Below are 8,989 nucleotides of genomic sequence, written 5' to 3'. Positions count from 1 at the left end.
GAACGCAGGTAAGAGAAGGATTTTTTAAACCCTCATCATTCCAACGCAACAAATAGCACATGACTTCTTTATTCAGTATTACTTTACAGTTGGAAGCTTGTTCTCTAAGCACCTTTTCCAGTGTAAGTACTGGAGAAGAAATGGGCAGTTTCTTTGAAAGGGAAGTCATTAAACTATTATACACCCCAGTCACATTTGGTAATGGCTTTCTATAAATACTAACCAAACAGGCTTCTACTTCTGAGGAGTATGACGGACTAGAGATATTATACTGGGGTGTGCCCAGCAATACAGAACTGGAGACCTAGGATTACTCAGTTGTAAATCTATCCAGATGACAAAGAATTTCCTCTTAGCTTAGAATCCCCCCAATATGTTTCCATTCCATAGTCCCCTTGTGATCAAACTGAGTGGTAACTCTGGGGATTTCTCTTTTCTCTCTCTCTCTTCTTTTTTGCCTTTTCACATGGCATAGCTTGCTCGCTTGAGCCATCTGCACTTAACTACAGCAATTTACAAGCCCCTTATTTGTTCTGGCTCTTTTCACACTGTAATTTGGGTGATATGCTACCATTTGATGTTCCTGAGTCAGATGCTCTTCAAGAACATTCCAGCCTACGGTTTGGTAGACCAGGCTTCTGGAAAGCCATTGAGACCTATGATCTTACGCTGGATGCATTTACATTGCTTTTCTCTCTCTGCTTTTTTCTCTAAGCTCATAATTTCCAGACTAAATTACCCCTCACCCCCAATCATAAAAGCCAAACTGCTTCAACATTTGAGCACGTGGAGCTTTTGCTGTATTATACGAAGTCTGTCAAGGTCAGTGTTGGCTACTCTGACTGGCAGTGGCTCTTCAGGGTCTCAGGATCTGCTTCATCTAAGCAAGAATGTAGCAGCTGTCAGCCTATGAATGTTTTCAAAAGTATATCCCGTTTTTACTGTGTAAACACCACTGATTAATAAGAATGTTAAAAATATTTACTAGGTGAACAAAAAATATGCCACAGTACAATTCCAAGAGGGCTAGTTGAGTTGGCCCTCATTGACACACGGCACCAATGCTTGTCTACCTTTTACGCTGTCCAGACTGTCTCTGGCTGTTACCACACTAGGTATTCCCAGCAATGTATTAAGAGTTTGGAAATGTTATAAAAAATACTGTTCGCACTTTCTATGCATTCCCACAGATGTATTAAGAGTTTGAAACTGTTATAAAAAATACTGTTCGCACTTTGTTTGGCCCCTTTAGCTGTGAAGACGTCTTCCAACCATTTTTTAACCGTGGCATCCAAAAACCCTTTTAAAGCGATGTTTTTTATAACATTTCCAAACTCTTGATACATCGCTGGGAATACCTAGTGTGGTAACAGCCTCTGTCTGAAAAAAATTTTTTTTAAAAAGGAAAAACTTAGAAACCAACAGGAATGTCATTCTCTGGACACTGGGCAACAAAATTGAAGGCTGCCATTCTTCATCCAAAAAGTCTCAAAGGGAGACTCCATTGCAAAGCTATCTTACTGGAATTTATGTGTAGATTTGAAGCTATCAATTCTGGGTTCAACAGAGTCTGGGATTGGTTAACTCCCTACAGAAAGCATTTGTCTCTCTAGATGTTTATGTGCACTATTCATCTGGCTTTGTCGATTCACCAACAGTTGGGAGGGGTTCACATACCTATTCTAATCAGATCTTTTCGCACTTTTTGATGGGATCTGGTTTTCTTTCCTGCTTCTCTTAATGATGTGACAAGCCTACCTGGGCCCTTGGCTGACTTTGTAATAACATCTTCATGCATCTAAGAGGTCTCTCTGGTTTATGCAACAATCAATTAAGTATTGTTGAAGGCTTTCAAGGTCAGAGTTCATCGGTTCTTGTAGGTTATCCGGGCTGTGTGACCGTGGTCTTGGTATTTTCTTTCCTGACATTTCGCCAGCAGCTGTGGCAGGCATCTTCAGAGGTCCTTCAGTGTTTCTCCTCTGAAGATGCCTGCCACAGCTGCTGGCGAAACGTCAGGAAAGAAAATACCAAGACCACGGTCACACAGCCAGGATAACCTACAAGAACCAATCAATTAAGTCTTTAAGGTGCCACTACAATTTTTGCCTCAACTACAGGAACAGCCATGTATTTTATTATTCCATGAACATTTAGTTCTGTTAAGACTGCAGAAGTGTGCACACACATGTGATTTGAACAGATATGTACATATTTCCACGTCTTCAAAATAGAGGTCTGATCTTCCAAGCATTTAGTCAGGAGTCCATGGGGAAATTCTATGAGTACAGGGTGATTACATCACTGAGATACCATGCTAAGGCCTACACAGGTTGTTTCCAGTATTAAGTAACAATGGGTTATCTGATATATTAAGCTCAATGAGAATGCTAATTGTCACTCCTGCTCTGCCAACAGCAGCCCTTCACTTCCATGTAACTTCAACAGTCAACTGAGAATAACCACACGCATTCAGGAGTAAATCCCATGGATTTCAACGGAAACAACCTTCCAGAGAAATACGCTTAGGACTGATTAAATAACATGCCATTGAATTGCAACTGACTCATGGCCACCCCATCTGTGGGATGTTCAAGACAAGAGATGAGCAGAGGTGGTTTGCCACTGTCTTCCTCTGCATAGCAACTGCATACATGCATTTCACCACATCACCTAAAGAAATCTAATCCACAGGAATGCATGAAAATTTATTTACTTCATATACAGCTCACTTTTCTCCACAAAGTAATTTACAACATTCTCTTCTTCTCCACTTAATCCTCACAGCAACTCTGAGAGAAGTCTAAACAAATAATAAATAAATAGGTTAGGCTGAGAGTAGGTGATTGTCCTCAAGGTCACCCAGCAAGCCTCCATGTCGGAATGGGGATTCAATAACCTAGGTCTCCAAGATCCTAGCCTAACACTCTAACCACTTCACCATGCTGGCTCATTACTTCAGCAGTAGTAATAAATAATTCACCACTTCAGTAGGAGTGGTAATTTTTTTTTAAGTCACACCTTGCTACAGAGATAAAATTACCATTTTCAAACTATATCAACCAAGAGCAGGACTGCCAACCTTTCAGGTAGCTACTGAAGGCACAGCGCCTTTAACAGAAGACTGATGTGCAACATTAGCAGATGAATTCTCCTTGCCCTGAAAAGCTTCACCTCTTGATTTCTTCATGTCTCTCTAGTATCAGTAGCACCAGGACAGTCCAGTCCATTTGTCTTCAGTACAGCCTTCTACCCTTATTCTGACATACTGCTTGAATCGTGATGTTACATGCAGAAATTCTAGATATGGTGCAGTAATTGAGCCCTTTGGATTTCATAGCAGGGATAAAAGTTATCTGAATCCAATGAGTACAAGTAATTGGAACAATCTCTTTATTGCAATGGCAACCAATGTTTCTATTAAGGAAGTCAACCAGAAGAACCAAATCTTTGTTAACTCATTCCAATCTTCATTTGCTACCTCTCACCTTAGTAGATATTCTCCTGTCTTGTACTAAACTGTCTCTACTGCCTATGGCTGACATGTTGAGGATTTATATACAAGGTCTTGACCCCACAATTTAGGAATTCCTGCCTGGTTTGGATCCAACCGTTCACATTTTGACAAAAATTGACATTGTATAACCTCATCCTGTGAACGTTTATCTGGAAATAAGTTTCCCTGATGTAAACGGGACCTGCACCTATTTAGATGTGCCTAGCGATGCAGTCTTGGAGGTCACAGCAGATTGATGTACAAGGGTTTTATGAATGGGAGCTGTAGATGGAATTGTTTCGGACCAGTTCTGAAAGCTGCGTCCAACACGGCATTTCTATGCAAAATATGTATCGACCAACAGTGTACTCCTCTGTAATACTGAAACGAACAGACATGACTGAGACTGGTTCAAAATGTCATGCTTGTGTCTCACCACTGCAAAAGCATGAAGGCCACTTCAACAAAGCATTGTCAAAATGCAATTACGGACATTTCTTTGGGCCACATGTCCTCAAGATCTGCTGCCTGAGACCAATTCGTGCTGTAGTCCACCAGCCAGGATCCACTGATGCAGGATCTGGTCTGTAACCCAATCTGTACTCTTGACTCTCTTTAATGAAGAACTGGAGATTCGTTAATATAATCCTTGTTGGTAGGCGTTAAATTATAATCAACTGGAGGGACTGGTTGCCACTTTAAAACTGCTTTATGAAAAGAATGACATGTCCCGATGCAGAATGCTTATTGACAAGTCAACAATCCCTGCTTGCACCTATCTCAAAAGGCCTTTTGCCATCAATCTGATATGAGCGCCCATGTTTTTCTTCCAGTGCTCATTTGTTGTGGAATAATCAATCATCATTCTTCTTAAAAGAGCTGTTGGCTTTACTTAGCATTTGCTGTGGTGTATGGCATCCCACAATCCTCCAAATATCTTGTGCAAACTTATGTTTTTTAAATTTGGACTAAAACGTATTTCATAACTACTTGCAACAAGCTGTCATACAGTTATGTAACTTTAAGCAACCAAGAAGTATTACTTGTGTGCGCATTTGTGTATCTAGGGCATATTGCTAGGCCTTAATCTGTGATTGAGGTCACCCCCAGAATTTGTTTTCAGAAACAGGTCCGAGTCCTCGGTTGCTTCCCCATTGGGCAGGCATTTGCAGTGGCTGCAGGACCTTTTGGGAAATATCACAGCAAAGCATGCTTGGGAAAGAATGGGGCAAAGCAAGGGGAAACCCAGAAAAAAAGTTAAATAAGGGATGAAACAAATAAGGGATGTGGATGCTTAAAAATAAAACACAATCAAACACCTGGTCCGGTGCTGTTGCATCACCAAAGCAAAAGCTCCATGTGGAAGCAACCCTGCCATTTTTGTACCCCCCAAACCCAAAGTAGTAAGGTCTAAACTGCACATTCAATCAACATACTCTCTCTGTGGCTGGAAAGTAACAGCCCTTCCATTGTGCGCCATTAAGGGCTTTGTTTTGTGGGACTGGAAAAACTGCAGACTTCCACACAAGTCCGGTGTGTGTGGTGGTGGAGAGAAAATGTACTGAAGCTGTTTTCTATTTCCTGCGTATGTCTCGACCCCCTTTTCTCCGTCCTCGAAGCCCCCTTCCTCTCTTCAGAGGGGTTCGGTGTCAAAGCTTGGAACTGCCTGTGCCTCAGTTTCCCCCACCAGCCGGCCAGGTGCCCGAAGGCCCCCCGCCCCCGCCCCAGGGTGGGATGAGCAGCGACGCAAAGGGTCCCCGGACGGCACCAGTTTATGCCATCAAGTGAAGAGGATAAAATATCCTAGAATAGACAAGTTAAAATACATTTATCAACATATTGAAGGGGGAAAGAAGAAGAAGAAGAAAAACCCTGTGGTCCCCCCATCACTCATCACCTGCTGCATCACAGGCAGCCAGAGCCCCTCCCCGCCCCCCCACTTCTGCTTGGAGCCCCCCTTTTGGCAAACGGCCTCCCAACGAAATGTGGCTCGTTTTAATGCTGGGGGAGAAGGGGCCGGTTTGTAACGGAGGGCAGCATCCCCGATGCAGGACTACGCCCGAGCAGCATCGGAACACACCTGGATTTTATTAGTATTACTATTCATGGCACCTCATTCCGGGCGGCCCCGGCTGGAAACGTCCCCGTCCCCCCCCCCCACACCCCCCCTCTCCCTCCCTCAGGCGCCTGCACCCCAGACCAGGCCCGAGGCGGCCGTCGCCAGCGACAACAAACACCCCCTCCCCCCCCCCCAACCCAACAATCGCCAAAAGCCAAAGCAGCGGGGGTGGGGGGTGGGCAGGGGGTACTCACCCGGGAGCGGGGCGCGTCGGGCCCGCTCAGCGCCCTCAGTTCACGCGAATGAGGCTCGCCGGGGCTGCTGCTGCTGCTGTTGTTGTTGTGCGCCTGCGCCGGGGGGGGGATTTCCAGGGCGGACGCGGCGCGCACCGCCCCGCGGCCGAAGGGACTTTCCGGCATGTGACGCCCAGAAGAGCCGCGGCTCGCGCAGCCCCGCGCGGCCCTCCAGGGGGCGCTGCGCGAGCAGGAGGCCTCGCGGGCGAGCACGTGACCGCGGGAGTCGCCGCCTCCGCCTCCTCCTCCTCCTCCTCCCCCCCCGTTTGCCTCAGAATCGCGCACCAACGGAAGCCTCGCGGGCGAGCACGTGACCGCGGGAGTCGCCTCCTCCTCCTCCTCCCCCCCCGTTTGCCTCAGAATCGCGCACCAACGGAAGCCTCGCGGGCGAGCACGTGACCGCGGGAGTCGCCGCCTCCTCCTCCCCCTCCCCCCCCGTTTGCCTCAGAATCGCGCACCAACGGAAGCCTCGCGGGCGAGCACGTGACCGCGGAGTCGCCTCCTCCTCCCCCTCCCCCCCGTTTGCCTCAGAATCGCGCACCAACGGAAGCCTCGCGGGCGAGCACGTGACCGCGGGAGTCGCCTCCTCCTCCTCCCCCCCCGTTTGCCTCAGAATCGCGCACCAACGGAAGCCTCGCGGGCGAGCACGTGACCAACGGTGCGCGATTCTGAGGCAAACGGGGGGAGGAGGAGGAGGAGGAGGAGGCGACTCCCGCGGTCACGTGCTCGCCCGCGAGGCCTCCTGCTCCACAGCGCCCCCCGCGGCTCTTCTGGGCCGCCGCCCCCCCCTCCGCGGATGGCCTTTAGTCGGCCTGGCGTGGTGGTGAGGAGCGGGGGTTTGGAGCGGTGGCGCCTGATGTGGGGGGCCGGGCTCGACCCCCCCCCCACTCCCTCGGCATGGATCTGGCGGACGGGATTGGTTCCCCCGCCCCTCCACACACGAAGCCACCTGGGTGACCTTGGGCTCGTCACCGCTCTCTCAGCCCCACCTACCGCACAGGGTGTCCGTTGTGGGGAGGTGACTGTAAGCCGCTTCGAGTCTCCTTTAAGTGGTCGAGAAAGTGGGCGTATAAAAACCTCCTCCCCCCTCCCCTCCCCCCTCCCCCCTCCCCCCCCCCCTCCTCCTCCTCCTCCTCCTCCCCTTCCCCCCCCTCCTCTTCTACTGACTTTCCCACTTCATGTCTTTCTTTCCCTCCCATTCGATTTATTGGCAAGTGGGGAAAGGAGAGCATTTCTTCTGTTTCCCTGACTCAGATAAGGTTGACAAACCCTCAACAGGCACAACCCGTGTGATGAGCGGTTGCTGGGGGGAGGGGGGGGTTGTGTGTCCTCAGAGGTGGCTGCAGGGCTGCTTGCAGATCTAGGATGTGGCGGTGCTCAAGGTGGGCGCCTGATAGGTGTATGTGGCGGGTTGTGGTACTCAGCCAGCTACTGAAGATCTGTGTGTGTGTGTGCGCAAGTGGTGGTAGAAGCCTGCCTGTCCTTCCTTGTCTTTCCCTTCTGCTAGAGGGGGTAGGATCATGGGCGGTTGCCCCTCCAGCAGCTGCCCCTGATGCTCCTGTGGCGGATGCTACCCCAGGTACCCAAAAACAGGTGTCTCTCGCATCAACCCCTCAGCACCATTGTGCTGGGTACTCTTGGTTCCCTTTGCTGAAGTAGTGGATACCTAGTGAGTAGAATCCTAAGCAGAAGTACACCCTTCTAAGTCTGTTGAAGTCTATCTAGGACATAGAAAGGTGCCCCTCTGCTTAGGACTGCACTGTTATATTCTTTGTTAGAAACTTATTTTGTTCTAAGCTTTGTTAAGAATACTTTTGACAATGGGTTAAACTCTTAGGTATAATTGCCCTTTTGTTAGCTGGAGTCTGTTTGCTACATATATCCCTCAGGCCACAAAAATATAAGCATTTATTTTTCTGGCTTGTGTTCTCACTGATGCTTGAAATAGCTGTGATTAAGGATTCTCAACCAGAGCCCCTATTATACTTCTCTCATGTCAGTGAATATACAAAGCCACTTCATTGTGAGTCAGTTCTTTGGACCATGGAGTATTCTCTGACTGACAACATCTGTCTAGGGTCTCAGGTAAAGACAGATATTTCCTATCACCTGCTGTCTGATATCCTTTAACTAGAGAGGTCAAGGAGTATTCTGCATGCAAAGCACATGCCACGCCACTGAGCCCTCATCCCTCCCCATGGTCCTTCTGCCTGGAAAAAAGAACTCTTGCCATCTAGAGGCACTTGCCTTTTAAATTGTCATCAATCTAGATACATTTACGAATCACTGAAACTTTAGTGTACAAAGATTCATGTACATAGCGATCAGCAAAATCATTTTGGAGACTTCTGTTTCCTGAACTGCCCTGGGAAAAGGGAAAAGTATTATTCATTTCTCAGGAAAGAGAAAGAAAGGAAATCTCTTCTTACTGCAACAGTGCTGGTCATGGCTCAGGTCAGCGGTCTTATCTTCCAGGCACCACTTGGCAGCGTTGCTGCTTTTCCAGACTAAGGATGATTACTGAATGCTCTGGCTTTGCACGGGGGATATAAGGGGAGATTCCCTAAAATACTGGGATTTACCATTTTTACTGTATATGATTCTTATATTTTCCATGAGGATGAGATAAATCTTTAAAATCATAAAATATGAAATAGGATAACATCACAAAATATATAATATAATCACAGCCTAATTGAAATAGATTTAACATCTGATAATAAACCAAATTTGGGAGTGTATAAAACAATCTGTTATCCAGATAACCAAACCCAGCTCTCTTCCCCTTCATTAATTTTACTTTTTTCCCTTCAAGTATCCATAAATGCTTGGAAATACCTGGTCAGACTACTCTGGGGAACCATAACTCAGAAATTCCCAACAGTTTAATACCTAGTATGCTCAAATTAACTTCATTTTAGAATAAGCTTTCTTGATTGGCTTTTCCAAAGCTCTGCTTCCTACAGTCTCAGTTGTTGCTGAGACTGTAGGAAGCAGAGCTTTTATATATTACATATACAGGACAAGACATGCAGAAGGAGAGTGTGAATGAGTGATTGGTCTGCCAATACCAACATGCATTCATTTGAATCTTGAATTACTTGAATTCTTTTAGAGATTTTCTTGCAGTTTTGTAAATTCTTG

The sequence above is a fragment of the Euleptes europaea genome, chromosome 7 (assembly GCF_029931775.1).
Source record: "Euleptes europaea isolate rEulEur1 chromosome 7, rEulEur1.hap1, whole genome shotgun sequence".
In the NCBI taxonomy this organism is placed as follows: domain Eukaryota; kingdom Metazoa; phylum Chordata; class Lepidosauria; order Squamata; family Sphaerodactylidae; genus Euleptes; species Euleptes europaea.
The sequence above is the reverse complement of the archived record's forward strand: the minus strand, read 5'-3'. Positions refer to the sequence as shown.